Consider the following 17074-nt stretch of genomic DNA (forward strand, 5'->3'; position numbering starts at 1 on the left):
ATGTCGCATTCTTTCATATTAGTTTCATTTATTTTAATCAACAACAACTTTTAATGATATATTTTCCTAAAATGCCGCAATTTTAGTAACTTTACCAAATTGTAAAATCAGTACACCTTTCCTTGGCTTTTGTTTGGTAAACAATTAAAATTTATTATTAATGATACTTTACGGTGATATATAAGTACAGCACACCGGTACATTGTTTTTTAAATAACTTCTAAAAAAAATTACGTTCTATTTATGCCGAAAAAATCGAGATATGCCAAATCCCAAACTAATTTTAATCACATATTGCAACTAAATACAAGCTTTTTACCATTAACGCGATATTATAAATTATCTCGCTATCGCAAAATTGTTACGTTTACAACTTGTTCGCTAATACATGTATGAACATGTGTTATATATACGAATGAAATAGGTACTTAACAACATGCGCGAACGAATACAAAATGGCATCATTTAAATATCGAAATGTACGTTCGAATTGGCATCCAGAGCCCATACCATGAGTCACTAACAGTGTCAAAACTGACATTTCCGCTATCGAGAACGTAATTTACCTACTTTCTATACATCTCGTTTGCACTAATATGCGAGTACGAGCGAGATGTATAGAAAGTAAATTACGTTCTCGACGGCGTTTATGTCAGTGACAAACTGATGGTAGTTGTACAGTCCCCTTTATCAGACGAAATATCTTGCTCAGTTAGTAATTAATAAGGTAGGATTTAATCAACGTAATGACGTTATAACGAAGTTGTGAGACCCAACTCTGACTTCAAGTCGTTTAATGCTTTATTTATTTATTTGTCATATTCTGTGTAATTTAGCAGTATCCGAAAAGGGGTATGACTATAATACCTATTCAGTTATAAAAATAAAATCACAAAAAAATAGAAATACGGATATTTCCCGAACTAACGAAGGAACACAATTTTCTAGTAAAGTAACAGTTGAAACCATCCAAAGCTAGCTAAAAAGTTATTTTGTGGATTTAGTCATTTGAAAGAAAGAAAGAAAATACATTTATTTAACGCCACAACTCATTTCTTAGTCCGATAAATATTTTATTGTTTCTAATTCCTAAAACAATAACACTGAAATACTTACAATTTTATTATATATATTGTAGTTGTTATTCTAATTTTAACTGTAGATAAAACTGAGAGTCAAAATAAATATGCCAAGGTTTTACTTCTATGTTTTATTACGCTACGGACCTTTTATTACGCTACGGACCTTACCCCACGCTGTTACGTCGTCACCCAAATCTAATGTTTAGTTTTTGTTCATTGGTTTTTATTTATGTATAGTTTTATTTGTTTCCTTGTATCTTGTTTTGTAGTTTCACAGTGCCTTGGTTTTTACTGTAATGCTGTGTTTATTATTTGAGTAAATAAATTAATTAATTAATATACTGGCTACCAAATGGACTAAATGTGACATTCGGATGACGACTGCAGCATCATTAACTGCAGCACTGTTAGTTACTGCTGCAGTGTTGACGCGCTGTCAATTTCCTTGATAGGTAGGTATATCATTGCTATTGCAATGTTCAATCATTCACTAATATTTTCGAGAAAATTGAAATGACATCGCCCGCGTTACCACCGAAAGGACTTCGCCTTCCGTAAGCAGTAAGAGTTAGTAGTTCATGCAATTCAAACATATAAATAAATGTTATCTTTTCTCTTTTGACAATACGCGCTCATTCATTTTGCTCGTACATACATATAGCAAGAAAAATTTGCTGCGAGTAATAATATGTAATTGCTAAGTTTGCGGATTATGTAAGTATAGTAATATAACCATAAATGTAACTGTCGAACATCAGATAAAAAAATAGCCACAACCGAATACAGAACCTCCTCCTTCTATGAAATTGAAGTCGGTTAAAAATTAAAATTATTACCGCGTTTTATTATCTCAATTGAGGACAGAAGTATCAGCAAAATATAATTAATTTAAATTCGTGAAATTGTAATGAAATTCAATAATTTAAAAGTTAAAATTTAATAAGGAAATTACAATTTTAATGTTATTTTCGCCTCGCAACTGTAACTCGCTGATGACATATTGAACTGATTTTTCATTAAATTACGCACGCACCTGTCACTCTTATCAGGTTCTTTAAAATGAGATCTGTACAAAGAAATTACCTTTTATTTGATGACACGTGTAATCCTTGCCTTAGTCAGTACCTTTACGTCATAAAAGTCGTATAGTTAGAATATGGTTGTCAGTAGTCACATAAATAGTCAACATTAAAATTCTATCCTACAAATTAATCTTTATTTGTTCGCAGATACATACGAGCACAAAGAGGTGATTGTACAAGTAAGTACACAAATAAAAACCCTTTCTAGTAGGCTTATTTGTTCTCTATTGTACTTTATTTTAGAGTCAGTTACCTTATCCACGGGTTGGGTTTATTTAGTGGGCAGAAAACTTCGTCAACAGAATACAAACCCGAAATAATTCCTTTTTCATTACAGACATCAAACAAAATTAATCCTTTTTTTGTTAAGGAGAAACTCCATTTGAATTTCTGGCATCTTTCATGGCGGAAGTTGCGGCTCTTGGTTTACACTTCTTTACTGAAAGTAAATTTTGAATAATAAAATAATAAGAATCTCGTTTTGACGTCAGACTAACAATAGAATCAAGTTAATGACATACCACTCTGTGCGCCTCAGCTTCTGTTTTAATGATTATAATCCTAATATTGCTTATAAGTGGTTACTTGTGACGTCGATGATCTATGCCCTGCGGTATTTCCGAACCTATACGACCTTCAAAACTTCAAGAAAAAAGCGTGTTTCCATCTAAATTCTAGCAACGCACTTACAACCCCTCTGGAGCAGGTGTCCATGGGCGGCGGTAATCGCTTACCATCAAGCGATTCGTCTGCTCGTTTACCCCCTATATCATAAAAAAGTAGGTACTTGTGACCTTTTTTTTTAAATGTATGTACGTAGGTAGGTACTAGACGTGTGCGCCGCACCGGCGCGCCGCCGCCGCCGGGCTTTTTTGCCACGCCGCCGCCGCCGATAAATGATCGGCGTGAAATCGGCGTGACCTTGAGTGTTGTTAATTAGCTATTGCAAGTTGGTATTTTGATTACAATGTGGATTATTTGGAATTATATATGTTACAGTGGTCAAATATACATCAATTTTGACACACCCATTAATGTAATTGAGTAATCCTCAATATTCAGCGTCAAGAAAGATGTGGGAGCGATATATGAAGTAGGCTTTACAATTAACTAGGCAACGAAATCACAGGGCTCATTTACCATAGGACCTCAAGGTGGTGTAACAACAAGAAATACATCGAAATGGCGGCTCTCCTAAAGAAAATTGAAGATGAAAGTTCTAGGAGGTCTTAAGATCAACCATTTCAAGACCAAAGTAAAAGTAATGGTAGTAGACAGGGCAAACGCACTCCCATTTACCGACGCACGACGCACTCGGCGATTACGAATAAGCGAGCTAGTTTGTATATCTTGGGTTGATAACCAGTGCCAGTGGTTGCACCGCCGAGAAACGCCTCAGAGCTGGCATGGCTAAGAGTGCTATGGCTAACCTCGACAAAATCTGGAAGAACAGAGGTATTCGAATGCAACTAAAGTGCGCTTGGTACGAGCTGTCGTGTTTTCAATATTCCAGTATGGTGCCGAAACGTACGTTTGTGCGTAATGTGGAATCGATAGCTTCACCATTCTTCCCGACGAGTAGAGTGGGCGAATGGAAAGAATGGACATAAAATATTCAACAGTAATAGTGATGATATCGATTTCCTGGAGGCCTCTGATTAAAAAGAATACTCGTACATATCTAAGCCTCAAAAAGTGCAAAGAAGCAAAGGTAGGCGCTTTTAAGATGTGGTGTTAACGAAGACTTATACCTTGGAAAGCTAGAAGAACAAACCCCTCATTCTCAGAGAGCTCAGATCTCAATATCGCCACTCAACTCTTCACAATATGCCATGGTGGGCCCTTAGATTCTTCGGACATATTATGCGGTTTACAATGCATGATGTAGAGAAACACATGAAATTAGGCCGAATGAATGGCAAACGTGCTCGACTTGGAGCATGTGTGAGATGGTCGAACGCTATGAAGAGGTCGGCTTGCAGCAGTGTGCTGCGTGCACACAGCTTATGACCGGGCGAAATGGAGACAAATTACATGTGGTCGCGATCCTCAGCAATGAGAAAACGAGAAAGAAGATCCGTCTTAGTAAGCCTGGTGCTTACTGACAAGAGAACCGTTAAAAGGAAACCATAGCAGTCCACTATATCTAGCCTAGGATATTTGGAGTTCTGTTTTGTTAAAGTTCGTAATTTTTAATACGAAAAGCCATGGAAATCATGATGATGAGAGTCACAAATAGGATCGAAGGTCATTGGGACCAGGTAACCCCTTCATGCAAGCCAGTTACTAGGGAAAATCAAGTTATCATGCCTATCCTATATTGAAGTATATTCATTTACAAATCCTATTTCATTCACAGGTTGTTCAAAACTATACGTAGTTCACTGACCAGCAACCTAGATTGATCAAATTGTCAAGAAAAACATCAAAATTAATGATTTTACTTAAGAAATCTGAAAGTAAGGTCACGCCGATTTCACGCCGAAAACACGCCGCCGCCGCCGATTTTTTGGCAAACGCCGCCGCCGATCATTTTTTAATCGGCGCACACGTCTAGTAGGTACTAAGCTTAAGACATGGTTAAATATTAGTCAAAATGGTTGCCTACCTAATGTGGTTATATCATTATGTAAATACCTGTAGCTTAGAGCTGGTTTCAGCCAGTATGTGAATTTTCGCACGTAGGTAGGTATATAACCAAGGTGTAAGAAGCTTATATTAAGCTTTTAAGTTTCGACGTTGTATAATAGCGACACGCAATGTTAATAAGGACGAAAGCAATATAATATATAATTATCTTTGAAAACTAAAAATATAAAAAAATATGTTTTTAAACACGGATGAAGTGGTATGTTTTTTTTTAAAGGACTACCTAATCATCCAATCCAACTTCTTCTTCAGTCGGTCCCTCAATACTGATGATCGTGACATCATGTCCTTCTGTTGAAGACCAGGTTCCTCCATAGGGTTCCGTTCCCCAATCCAACTTACGGTTGTTATTAGTTAGGCAAAACTAGAAAAGTGAGCGATGCCATAATGTTATGAACTTAAACTCTATTCTCTACACATTCAATTACACGTTTACTAAAAAGCATTTCGAACTAGTACCTATTTATTTATTTATAGTATTTTGCGAGAATACAGTAAACGATGAATGACATCAAATGTCAAATATGGTTGTTATGCGCAGTAGGGCAATATTATGGCTATGCTTGCTCGATAGAAAATGAAGTGCTAGAATATATTCCAAATCGACCTTGCCCTACCACACCTTAACTACGATATTGACATAGCGTTTAGAAGAAATATCAAAACACAAAGAAGTGGGTGGCGTACATTAAAATGAGCTCCGGGTCCAGGTTTAGATAAATGACACCAAAGTAGCTTCTAGTTTTGACGCAAAAAACTTTGTAGGTCGACCTGTTTATCCTTGTAAAGGATATTTATCGAATTTTGTTACCAAGGCTTTAGCATTAAATACTTAAATCGACTTTGCAAGATCGTGAAGGCGATGAAGAAGGTCGCGCAGCAATCGTCTGTCATCGTGGCCCTTACAAGAGTGACGCGATAGGCGATAAAAGTGCAACCATCATATACGTTTGTAACTGTAGTTTTAGTTATAAATAGATAAGTGCAAACGCTGTAAGTATATTACTCATTTATTTAAAAGTTATTAATATACAAGTTACATATGTATTAATATTACTGTATTCTTAGTTATTATCAATAAATTTATTCTTATATTATAAGTATAATTATGTTACATCGATAGCATACTCGGTATAAATATGATCTGTAAGCCCTTAATATTAAAACGGCGTCACGTCATCGACGATTATCCCATCACGGCGATCCCAGAAGGAGGGTAATGCGTTTTATGATAGTTTTTCTAGGACGCCCCTTTATGCTCATATCGGTACAATGTAAACATTCAGTTTTATGTTTCCTTCTGGTTATAAATAATAGAGATTGAGGTTTCCTTATAGCGGTATTCGCTATCGATGTCGAAAGGTACTTATATTACGAGCTTGGCGAAAATTTATGGGAATCACTAACGATTGGGAAGCCATCGTGGTGTGTTCTTAGAGTCGTAAATATGTCTTATTACAATATTACTACGCTTAATGAAATCTACAACTATGAGATTTTTTCTAGGACCATAATTCACAAACCAGTGCCATTCCAAAAAATCTTTAGTTAATTAAACTACACTAAATCGGTATTTATTTCGTTCCGAAGAAATTCTAATTCCGTTTTACAAATATAATAGGGTATTATACTGTATTTAAAATAAATTATTTTATACCATGCATGAAATAAAGCACCAGATAATTATTAGAAAAATACAGATAGGAGTTATAGTTACAAGTTCTATTTAATAAATCGAATAGAATTATAAAAAGTAGGTGATGTAATGTTTCATATAAATTCCATATTAGCAAATCGTTTTGACAGTTCTAAAAAAAGTAACTGATTTGACTAGTAGGAAATACCCTATTCGCTATTTCTTGACTACTCCCTGCACCGGTAGTCTCCTTGAGCCGTTATTTGTAGTGCTTTAATCTTCGCAAATATTTAAGAATGAACCGGCCACATGACTATCAAGTTGATTGACGTAAAGAAATCCCTAAACAGATTGATATTTTTATGGTAGCTTTTAAATCGCGTCAGCTATGAGAAAAGACGTCGTTACTTCAGGAATATTTTGGTGAAGCCTTAAAGAAGACAAATGGGTGTCTCATTACCGTCCCCTTTCCTTCGTGGTTATATGAAATTCTGCGCGTGACGCGTCGAGAAACCATATTAGTTCTTTCAATCTGCGTTGAGTGTGTACCTATTGTTGTTTAGATCACGATAGCGCAAAATGGTAATAACGTAAACTGTATCTAGTTCCAGCTGTATATATGACACCGTAAGATTGTGAACCCGTTAGTTTATAATCTAACGTAGGTTAGGTTAGGTTAGATTATAATCTCCCTAATACTGTCAGTTTATAATGTAACTAGCGAGATTATAATATGACGAGTGTTTACAATTTTACGGTGACATATACAACTTCAAAAGGTTGGCATTCAATTTAGTTATCTATATCTATAATTTAGTTTTATAATTTAGATATAGGATGTGCTAGGAAGGACAACAAATTAGAAGCTATGATCTTTTAATCCTCCGTCAGGACACAGGCGTCGGTCTCGAGGCCTAAGTGCGCCCTTGGAACTCGCAAAAAGTAGAACGTACTTATGTTAAAAATAACTACTAAACATTAAGCTTAGTAAGACATAAAATAAATAAAGACATAATCATTAGTGTTTGTACTTGTTATAAAGTTCTGTTAACGTACAAGCGGAAACGGGGAAACTTTTAATAAATTCTAACATGAGCAGCACTTTATTTGAAACTCTTCGTGTGTTCAACCATTTTTGGCTTAAATAAACTAAAGGTACTTACTCGAAAGAAAAGCGAACAAACTGCGTTTAATGCAATGCAGCAAAAAATGTGCTAAGTATAATTTTAAATCGGAAAACATATAAGTAAAAAAGAAATGTATATTTATAAGTTTCTTTTTTTCTTCAAGGTCTAATTATCCACGAATGTAAACATAAATAATTGAAACAAGAAAAAAACATTGTGTCACAGTGGATGTTGGCGTGTGTGGATTTATCAATTTTATCAATAGAGTGATTCTTGAGACAGGTTTAGGTGTATAATTTGTTAAAGTTTTGTGTACTCCGTGCGAAGCCGGGGCGGATCGCTAGTTAAAAAACATACAATTATGGGTGTACATTCATAACTTATACGGTACTGGTTTAGAAATGGTGAGTATATCAAAGTCACAACTAGATACTAATAATATCGAAAGCGCAGTCAATGACTTTTACACCACTGTAAACAATATAATTCAAGAATTAGTTCCCTCCAAAATCGTCACAAAACCAAGTAGTTTTCCGCCCTGGTATTCCCGCAATCTTATCAAGTTTATTAAGAAAAAAAACAAGATACACAAAAAATGGAAAATATATGGACGAGTAGCTGACTATAACGCTTTTTCTAATTTACGCTGTAAAATTAAAAAGGAAGAAATTTCTTGCTACAATTTATTTTTATCTAGGGCTGAAAATAATATAAAAGTTAACTCTAAGTCGTTTTGGTCATTTATAAAATCCAGGAAGGATAGCTCTGGTATTCCCGATTCGCTCTATCTAGACAATATTACGGTAAACGATGGAATCAGCACGGCTAATTTATTTAATGACTTTTTTCATTCAGTATTTGAACCTATTCATTCTTCCTTGCCTAGTGTCAATAGCCCACAAAACTGTGTTATTAATAGCGTCCAAATTGACGTACCTCTGGTGGAAAAATACTTAAATAAATTAAATGAATCCAAAGGCAGTGGCCCAGATGGCATTCATCCTGTGTTTTTAAAACGTTGCAGTGAATCTCTTGCATTACCGGTATGTTTACTCTACAACATTTCACTTAGGTCTGGGTCCTTACCTAAAATCTGGAAAAAATCTATCATTGTGCCTATTTTTAAAAGCGGTGATAAACATAATATTAGAAACTACCGTGGCATTTCCAAATTATCAGTACGAGGGGCGTTCAAAATATTCTCGGTATTGATATCTTACGACCTCTTCTAAAATTTCTTTCGTTACTGGCCGCTAAGGTTTATTCATTGACATTAAAAAAAAGTATAATTCGAACCGAGATAGTCTTTTGTTTTTCTGCAATTGCTGAACAAACATGAACATCATGTGCGAATTGACAACGTTAACTAAATTAGAACATCGATGCGTGATAAAATTCTTGACAAAACAGGGTAAAAATCAAAAAACCATAAAAGAGGAAATGGATTGTGTTTACCGTGAGTCTGCTCCTTCTTTATCTACCATTCAAAAGTGGTCAAGCGAGTTTAAACGCGGAAGGGAGAGTATTGAAGATGACCCTAGACCTGGCCGGCCTGTAGTAGCTACTTCACAAGAAAATATTGATAAAGTGGAAAAACTTATATTGGAAGATGGTCGAGTGAAGGTAAAATCTATATCACAAGTAACCAATCTCTCTATTGGTACCGTACATGATATTATACATGACCATCTTAATATGTCAAAAGTAAGTGCAAGATGGGTTCCGCGAATGCTGACTCGGCTTCAAAAAGACATGCGTGTAGCTTGTTGTTCCGATTTTATTGACCTGTGCGGTGAAAATCCTGATGAGGTGCTGCAAAGAATAGTTACTGGAGATGAAACCTGGGTTCATCATTATGACCCAGAGAGTAAACAAGAGTCCATGCAGTGGCACATTAAGGGTTCAGCTCATCCCAAGAAGTTCAAGGTCATCCCTTCAGCTGGCAAGGTCATGGCCACGATATTTTGGGATTGTGAAGGAGTATTACTAATCGATTATAAAGAAAAAGGTGTAAATATCACAGGACAGTACTACGCTAACATTCTACGTCAATTAAAGGATGTAATTAAAGAAAAGAGGCGAGGAAAGTTAACCAAAGGTATTCTGCTTCTGCATGACAACGCCCCCGTCCATACTGCTCATATTGCCAAGGCAGCTATTGTTGAATGTGGGTTTAAAACTGTTACTCACCCACCGTATAGTCCGGACTTAGCCCCCAGCGACTTCTTTTTGCTCCCCGATCTTAAAAAGGATCTGTGTGGAAATAAATTTTCTGACGATGAAGCATTGAAGGCGGCAGTGGAGGAGCATTTTTACACGAAAGATAAAAAATATTTTTACGAGGGATTAAAAAAAATAATTGATCGATCTTTTAAGTGTATGAACATAGGGGGGGAGTATATTGAAAAATAAAAATATCAAACTTTTCGTACTTGTTTGTTTTCATTCTCATACCGAGAATATTTTGAACACCCCTCGTACTTCCTAAACTATTTGAAAAAATAATTTATGACACGCTCTACCCAACAATTAGACCCATGTTAATAACGCAGCAGCATGGTTTCATTAATAAACGGTCAACCGAGTCTAATTTGTGCGAGCTACTTGATTATGTCTTGAGCGCAATGGACAAGAATTATCAAGTTGATGCTATCTATACCGATTACTCAAAGGCATTTGATAAAATTTCGCACTCAGTCTTATTAAATAAACTTGAAATGGTCGGTATACATGGAGACTTGTTGCGTTGGCTTACATCTTACTTGCGGGATAGAACTCAAGCAGTTACTATTAAAGGATACACCTCTAGTTTTGTGCCTATTACGTCAGGGGTCCCGCAGGGGTCGCATTTAGGACCACTACTATTTAACATATATATTAATGATGTCATTAACTGTTTTTTAAATTCTAAAGTATTATTGTATGCTGACGATACTAAAATATTTACCGTTGTGAAGTCCGAAGCTGATTGCATCAATTTTCAGGATGACCTTAATAGATTGAACAACTATTGTTTATGTAATAACCTGTATTTGAACATAAATAAATGTTCGATTATTACATTCACGCGGAAGCTCAACCCTATAACATTTAATTATACTATTGGTAACCAACCACTTACTAGAGTTACTGAGGTTAGAGATTTAGGAGTATATTTAGACAGTGAAATTCAATTGGTTTCACACACAGATAAGATTACATCTAAAGCTTATAAAATGCTTGGTTTCATTTTTAGGCAAAGTAGAGATTTTAAATGCCCCACAACGTTACTTCTTTTATATAATGCATATGTGAGGTCAAATTTGGAATATGCATCTACAGTTTGGAGTCCCCACTTTTTAGTGCACATCAATTCATTAGAACGTATTCAAAAAAAATTTCTTAATCGTATGAAGTATAAATTCAAATCTTTTAATCCCGATAATTTAGAGTCCTTACAAGTGAGAAGAGAAAAGCGAGATGTAATTTTCTTATACAAATTATTAAATAATTTAATCGATTCAGAAGATCTTCTCAGCAAGGTGGTATTTAGATGTCCTACGTATCGTACAAGGTCCACTGCTTTACTATCCGTTCCATTCACTCGCAAAAAATATGTAAACAATAAATTTTTAGCAAGAGCATGCAATATATACAATAAGAAATATTCACACATTGATTTGTTCCAGCATAAGTGTAATAGATTTGTTTCTGTCATCAGACAAAATAAAAAATAACACATAATTTGGCAAATTCCGTTCATTCGTAGCTTGTAATAAAATAATAAAATTGTAATCTGTCTTGTTCTAATTGTTATTGTATTGTATCTATTGTTTGAAATTTCAAATTCTAAATTCTAAATTAAAAATTGTGCTTGGTATTTTCCAAATTCTAGATTATGCTTGTTATATTTTTAATCATGCTCGTTACTGAATGTTACTGTTACATTCTACTTTTAAATTCAAAATAATTAATAATTGTACTTTCTTTCTCGGAGTAAAGGAATTTTGTAATAACTATAAGTGGAAACTGTTTTGGCTTATGTTCTAACTATATCTTTTACCTTATTGTGTTATTATGTGCTGTATGTTTCCCGAATAAATAAAATAAAATAAAAAATATTTTCTTTGTTTAAAATCCTTCAACCTTTTACAAATCGCTGTTCTGTTAAAACGCTTTGCCCTTGATTTCTGCATCTGTTCGGAATTTACGACATATCTGTCAGCTATTGAGGAAATTGGAACGCAGACGTCTAACAGTATAGTATGCAGTGGATTAACTGTGTCATTGACCCATTTGGCAGACTCTCAAAATACATAAAACGTAGTACATAATCATCGTAGAAAAAACGCTCGTCGTTTGTTATGATTTTTTTATAAAATACTTAACAGAATCTCTCAGGAGATGAGTCTCACGGGCCGCGCAGATAATAATGTTTTGCTTTTAACGAAATTATTCAGTAAAGGTGGATTATTCAAAAATACGGCAGGTTTATAATTTAAATGGAGATTGGCATTTATTTATTTTCTTTCACAGCGGGGAAGTTATGGTTGGAGAATTATCTTGATTTTCACTGAGACAGGTAAGTGATTTTTGTATATCGAGGATCATACAATAAATTATAATTATTTAATTATATACATATTATACAGGTACGTATATTAAAAATTTTAATTGCATCGTTTTGATTTACATATGCCATCATCATAGAGATGTACCTACCCATACAGAGTGACATTTTGATGAATGTTCTTGTTATTATACTTCGTTTTTTTGCATTAGAAATAAGGTAACCAATCTTGATGTGTCTTTTAATTGAAAAACACATTTTAAAAATAAGTTACGCTAAATATGTAACAATTATGAATCTAATATGATCTTTTATAGTCTTCTGCTTTCATAAGTAATAGTTATTGATTTAAAAAAAGTGTTTTTCAATTAAAAGACATGTCAAAATCGCTTACCTTCTTTCAAGTTCTTTCTAATGCTAAAAAAACGAACTATAATACCTAAATAATTCATATTCCTTGCTTTATTCTGTTTTACACTCCAAGAACGGGAAAATCTAAAAACTAAAATATAATTTTAATTTGTATGGATCCCTCCTGGATTTGTATGGATTTTTTAAGAAGTATTAAGTCCTTATATTATTATGAAATATTGTATTAACTTAAAGCAATAACTTACACACATATTGTGGGAAGAGGTCTTAAGTAACATTCGTATGCCGTTAAATTCCACCTTTGCGATTGGTATTAGGTATTAAATGGTTTAGAAATATTTTGAAATAAAGACACTTTTGAAGCCAACGGTCGAGCTGGCTATTATTGTTATTATTAAACGACTTTAAGTTCTTCAGATTGCAATCTTGGCTTGAGACGGTCAATAACTTGTGTCATATCTTTTAATCTTGTCTGTGAAGCTTTTGGGAATGAACAACAATGTCACAGGTCACAAACCATTACGACCATTTCTTACAATGGATATGTCGCAGTCGGATCGTATAATCCGCCGTATTACATTACGGCTAGCCGTTTTCCAAAACAGGGGCGTTTTGAAATGCGGCGGTTTAACGATTAGCCGGATTGAATGCGGCTGAATGAGGATCCGCCGGAATGTATTCGGCGCCATACGTTCTTCAACACGGCTAGCCGTAATGTAATACCGCCGCTTTGACAGTTTTTAGTTCCCATTTTTAACACTCGTGGCGCTGCCTGACATAACAACAACAAACTATGAAGAACGCCAGGGTGTCCATCAAATCTGGAGTTCGTCGGACTGTTTCTTTTCAAAAAACTCCTTTCCTTTCCTTCCTTCGGGCTCATATATCTGAGCGGTTTGCCCTTCGGGCATCTGAAGCTACCTAACGAACCTAACCTACCTACCTATTGATTTAGTGAGACAGCCATGAAAACATTACACTTTGGGGAAAAAAGCGTAGGTAGGTAAGTAGGTTAGGTTCGTTTGGTAGCTTCCGATGCCCGAAGGGCAAACCGCCCAGTAATAGAAGCCCCGCAAAGCGAGGCTCCGTCTATTTAAGTTGTGAAGGAAATGTTTTGGAAAAGAAACACATGTAGTGCGGTGGGACCATGGTAAAAATAAATTAAATTGCAAACATTGTCAAACTCCGGTTACGTAGGCGACCGAAAGAACTGGTCACTCTACAATCTAAATAGTAGTAACGATGCGGCTAAACGTAGGCCGCCTTATTGAAGAACCGGCAAAACGCCCCTGTTTTGGAAAACGGCGAGCCGTAATCTAATACGGCGGATTATACGATCTGACTACGACATATATATTGAAAACACATTGATAAATGGGCCGCGAAAATTTCCAATATTACTTTTATTATTATTTCTTTATTTATTATTTTCTTCTTTTGCATATTTTTTACAATTTATTGTTGGTTACGGGAAATATTTAAGAAACACTGTTTAGTAATCGGCTACATTATTTGCTTTGCCATTATTTATCATAGACGGGCTATTTCAAGAAAACTTTTGTTATGTCGACGCAATTAATGAAACTTTTTTGTTTTATGACTTAAATAAAAACTAACAGGCCACAAAGACGGACAGATAGAGATATATGATGAAACTATGAGGGTACTAATAACGACTACCTTAAAATGACTATACCTATTATAATATTGATTTGAAGTCGCTGGAAGTTTGTCGCTTATGTCGCCATTTCCGATATAATAGGAGCATCAATAGAGAGCAGCTGCCGTCTGTACCCTGCTACGTTCAAATTAGATCATCCCTGGATAATACTGTCGATAACACGCAGTAGGTATTCTAAATAAAATAATCAATACATTGAGGAACTGTACGCTAAAAATACCGACCTACGGCCTCATCATTTTAACGTAATTGCCAAATAATTATATTTATAGCAGCAGCAGCAGGTATAACGTAAAATTAATTCTTATATAAATCATATACCTTTATTTTACAAGTATTACACAAGAATTTAAGGATATACCGGGTGTAGCCTGTAATACGAGCAAAAAAGTAAACTGTGGACTGTACTTCCACAAACGGACCAACTGACCAACATTTCGTCAGCGAATTTTAAAAATAACTTGTAATTTTGTTTTTAGCACACTTTAAAGTTTATTTTAATACGCAATGTATAGTGAATTTTGATTAGTTTAAAGCGTAACAAGCAACGTCAATGACACTGATGACAGTGTACATTGAAAACAATATTTAATTTGTATGAAAAATAGTATCTAGTCTTCATAATTTTTAGGGTTCCGTACCCAAAGGGTAAAAACGGGACCCTATTACTAAGACTCCGCTGTCCGTCCGTCCGTCCGTCCGTCCGTCCGTCCGTCCGTCCGTCCGTCCGTCCGTCCGTCCGTCCGTCCGTCCGTCTGTCACCAAGCTGTATCTCACGAACCGTGATAGCTAGACAGTTGAAATTTTCACAGATGATGTATTTCTGTTGCCGCTATAACAACAAATACTAAAAACAGAATAAAATAAAGATTTAAGTGGGGCTCCCATACAACAAACGTGATTTTTGACCGAAGTTAAGCAACGTCGGGCGGGGTCAGTATTTGGATGGGTGACCGTTTTTTTGCTTGTTTTGCTCTATTTTTTGTTGATGGTGCGGAACCCTCCGTGCGCGAGTCCGACTCGCACTTGGCCGGTTTTTTTAAAAGTCGCTGAACCAATGTTGGTCAGTTTGGGGAGTAGAGCCTACAGTTAATTTTTTTGCTTCTGTTACAGGCACACCCGGTATTTGGAACACGCTTTTATCTTTCATGTATAAGCCGTCAATATTATTATTCCATTTACCTTGTAAGGCCGCGGTTTGGGTACTTTCTCTGATTAATTGAGTCGTAAAGCAAACGGAACCAATTCTTTACCGAAATACAGCTTACGAGCCTTTAATTTCGGCATTTACCTACGATAAGTCTAATAGCACAAACTTTTCTGCTGTTTCTATGTGCCTCGTGTAACTTAGGTTGACATTTTCCACAATGACAAAGTTTTAATTGGAGATCATACCTAAAACGAGCGTGCTTGTTCATTAAACGGTGAGATAATTACAACAGCAAAATTTAATTTTGCGATGCTCATTTTAGCTATATTTATACAGATAAATTAATTGTTTTGTTTGTTCATTCAAATTTGGCTATGACACCAGATGATTAGTTTTATCAAAAGCCGAAAATTATTCTATGGTCCTGATTGAAATATTTGATTAGAGTGACTAATGCTAATGCTATTTACCAGTCATAATGCTGGTTTTGTGGTACTAGTATAAATCTGTTTACTGCACAAACTTTATGTTAAATTGGATGTTGACAGTTAGTTGATAGTTTGATTATACATACATATTATTTTACAGATTCCTACGTGAGTAGTTTAGTTCGCAGCAAATGCGTATTACAATAGCGTTTGAATTATCCTTGTCCGATATACAAATCAATCAGATTGTTAGTTCAGTCCCTGTTGACGTAATTTCAATGCAATATTATTGTTTACAGCCCAGCTAATATCATCGATGATATATATAATACAAACATCTTGTGCAGATTGTTAATTAAAGTAACGTACTTTAATAGACACTATACCGTTAAGTGATCATTAATATCGATTCGTTTAACATCACAAAAGCCGCTACCCCTACACTCTTTTTAACCTTTAAATTAACAACTCAACCCTTAATGTTTGAATATATTTCTGTGCTTATAAAAATAATTATTTACTAATAATTATTTTATATATATATATATGTTTTTTTATATTATTATGTACTTGTGACACAATATTGTTATCTACCTAATTGCGGATAAAATAGTAAACAGGTATATTTAGGGTTTCAAAAATTATAACCCGAACACGGTTTTTAGTGTTCCGTACACAACTTTGTTCACGGAACGCTTATTTTATAATAAACTCCGTCCGTCCGAAGTCCGTTTAAAATGGAGTTTTAAATGTCACCTGGACCATAGATAAGAATCGATTGACTTTTGATAATCAGATAATTATTTGGTGTCGAGCCGGTATGCTCGCTAAGACATCTCATCATGAAATTCTGGCTATCAAAATTTAAAAGCGGAGGGAGGATAAAAGGAGAACTACCCAAAAAAGGAACGAGCTCCCTTCAAAACATATAATGTAAACAGATATGTCAAGCCTCGCACGCTATTTTTCCACCGTAAAAAGTTATGAGATCCCGTGCAAAGCCAATCTGTCTTTTTATATGATTGAAATCCCAATTTTACAAAGTTGACATGAATATATGTCTACAAAAAGAAACATTAAATTTGCATTCACACATCTAAAACTTAAAAATATAAATAAATAAATACATTACTAAATAAAAAATAGACGATAAACCCGCTGATTGTGTAACCTCTATTTTTAAGATTGTTACTTGCAATAATATGTTACACAACGAAGGCCGCAAAAATATCTGACACAATCTTATTTGTAGAGCCATAAGAGCGTGTCACATATTTTTGCGGCCTTGGAAGAGTAACATATTATTGCAGGTGACTGT

The 17074-nt window shown here is 35.0% G+C and overlaps 1 protein-coding gene across 2 annotated transcripts in view; it reads left to right on the top strand.

The window, feature by feature from the left end:
* LOC134658014 (angiotensin-converting enzyme-like protein Ace3) overlaps positions 1-17074 on the top strand; it is a 149011-nt gene that overhangs the window by 78842 nt on the left and 53095 nt on the right. The window contains exon 1 of one of the 2 annotated variants that reach the window (XM_063513614.1): positions 2312-2343. The exons of the other annotated variant lie outside the window; for it this stretch is intronic. The gene's annotated coding sequence lies outside the window, so the exon portion shown is untranslated. Of the gene's footprint in view, positions 1-2311; positions 2344-17074 lie in introns of those variants that run through there. 2 annotated transcript variants of the gene reach the window in all.

This window comes from Cydia amplana, chromosome 2, assembly GCF_948474715.1.
Source record: "Cydia amplana chromosome 2, ilCydAmpl1.1, whole genome shotgun sequence".
In the NCBI taxonomy this organism is placed as follows: Eukaryota; Metazoa; Arthropoda; class Insecta; order Lepidoptera; family Tortricidae; genus Cydia; species Cydia amplana.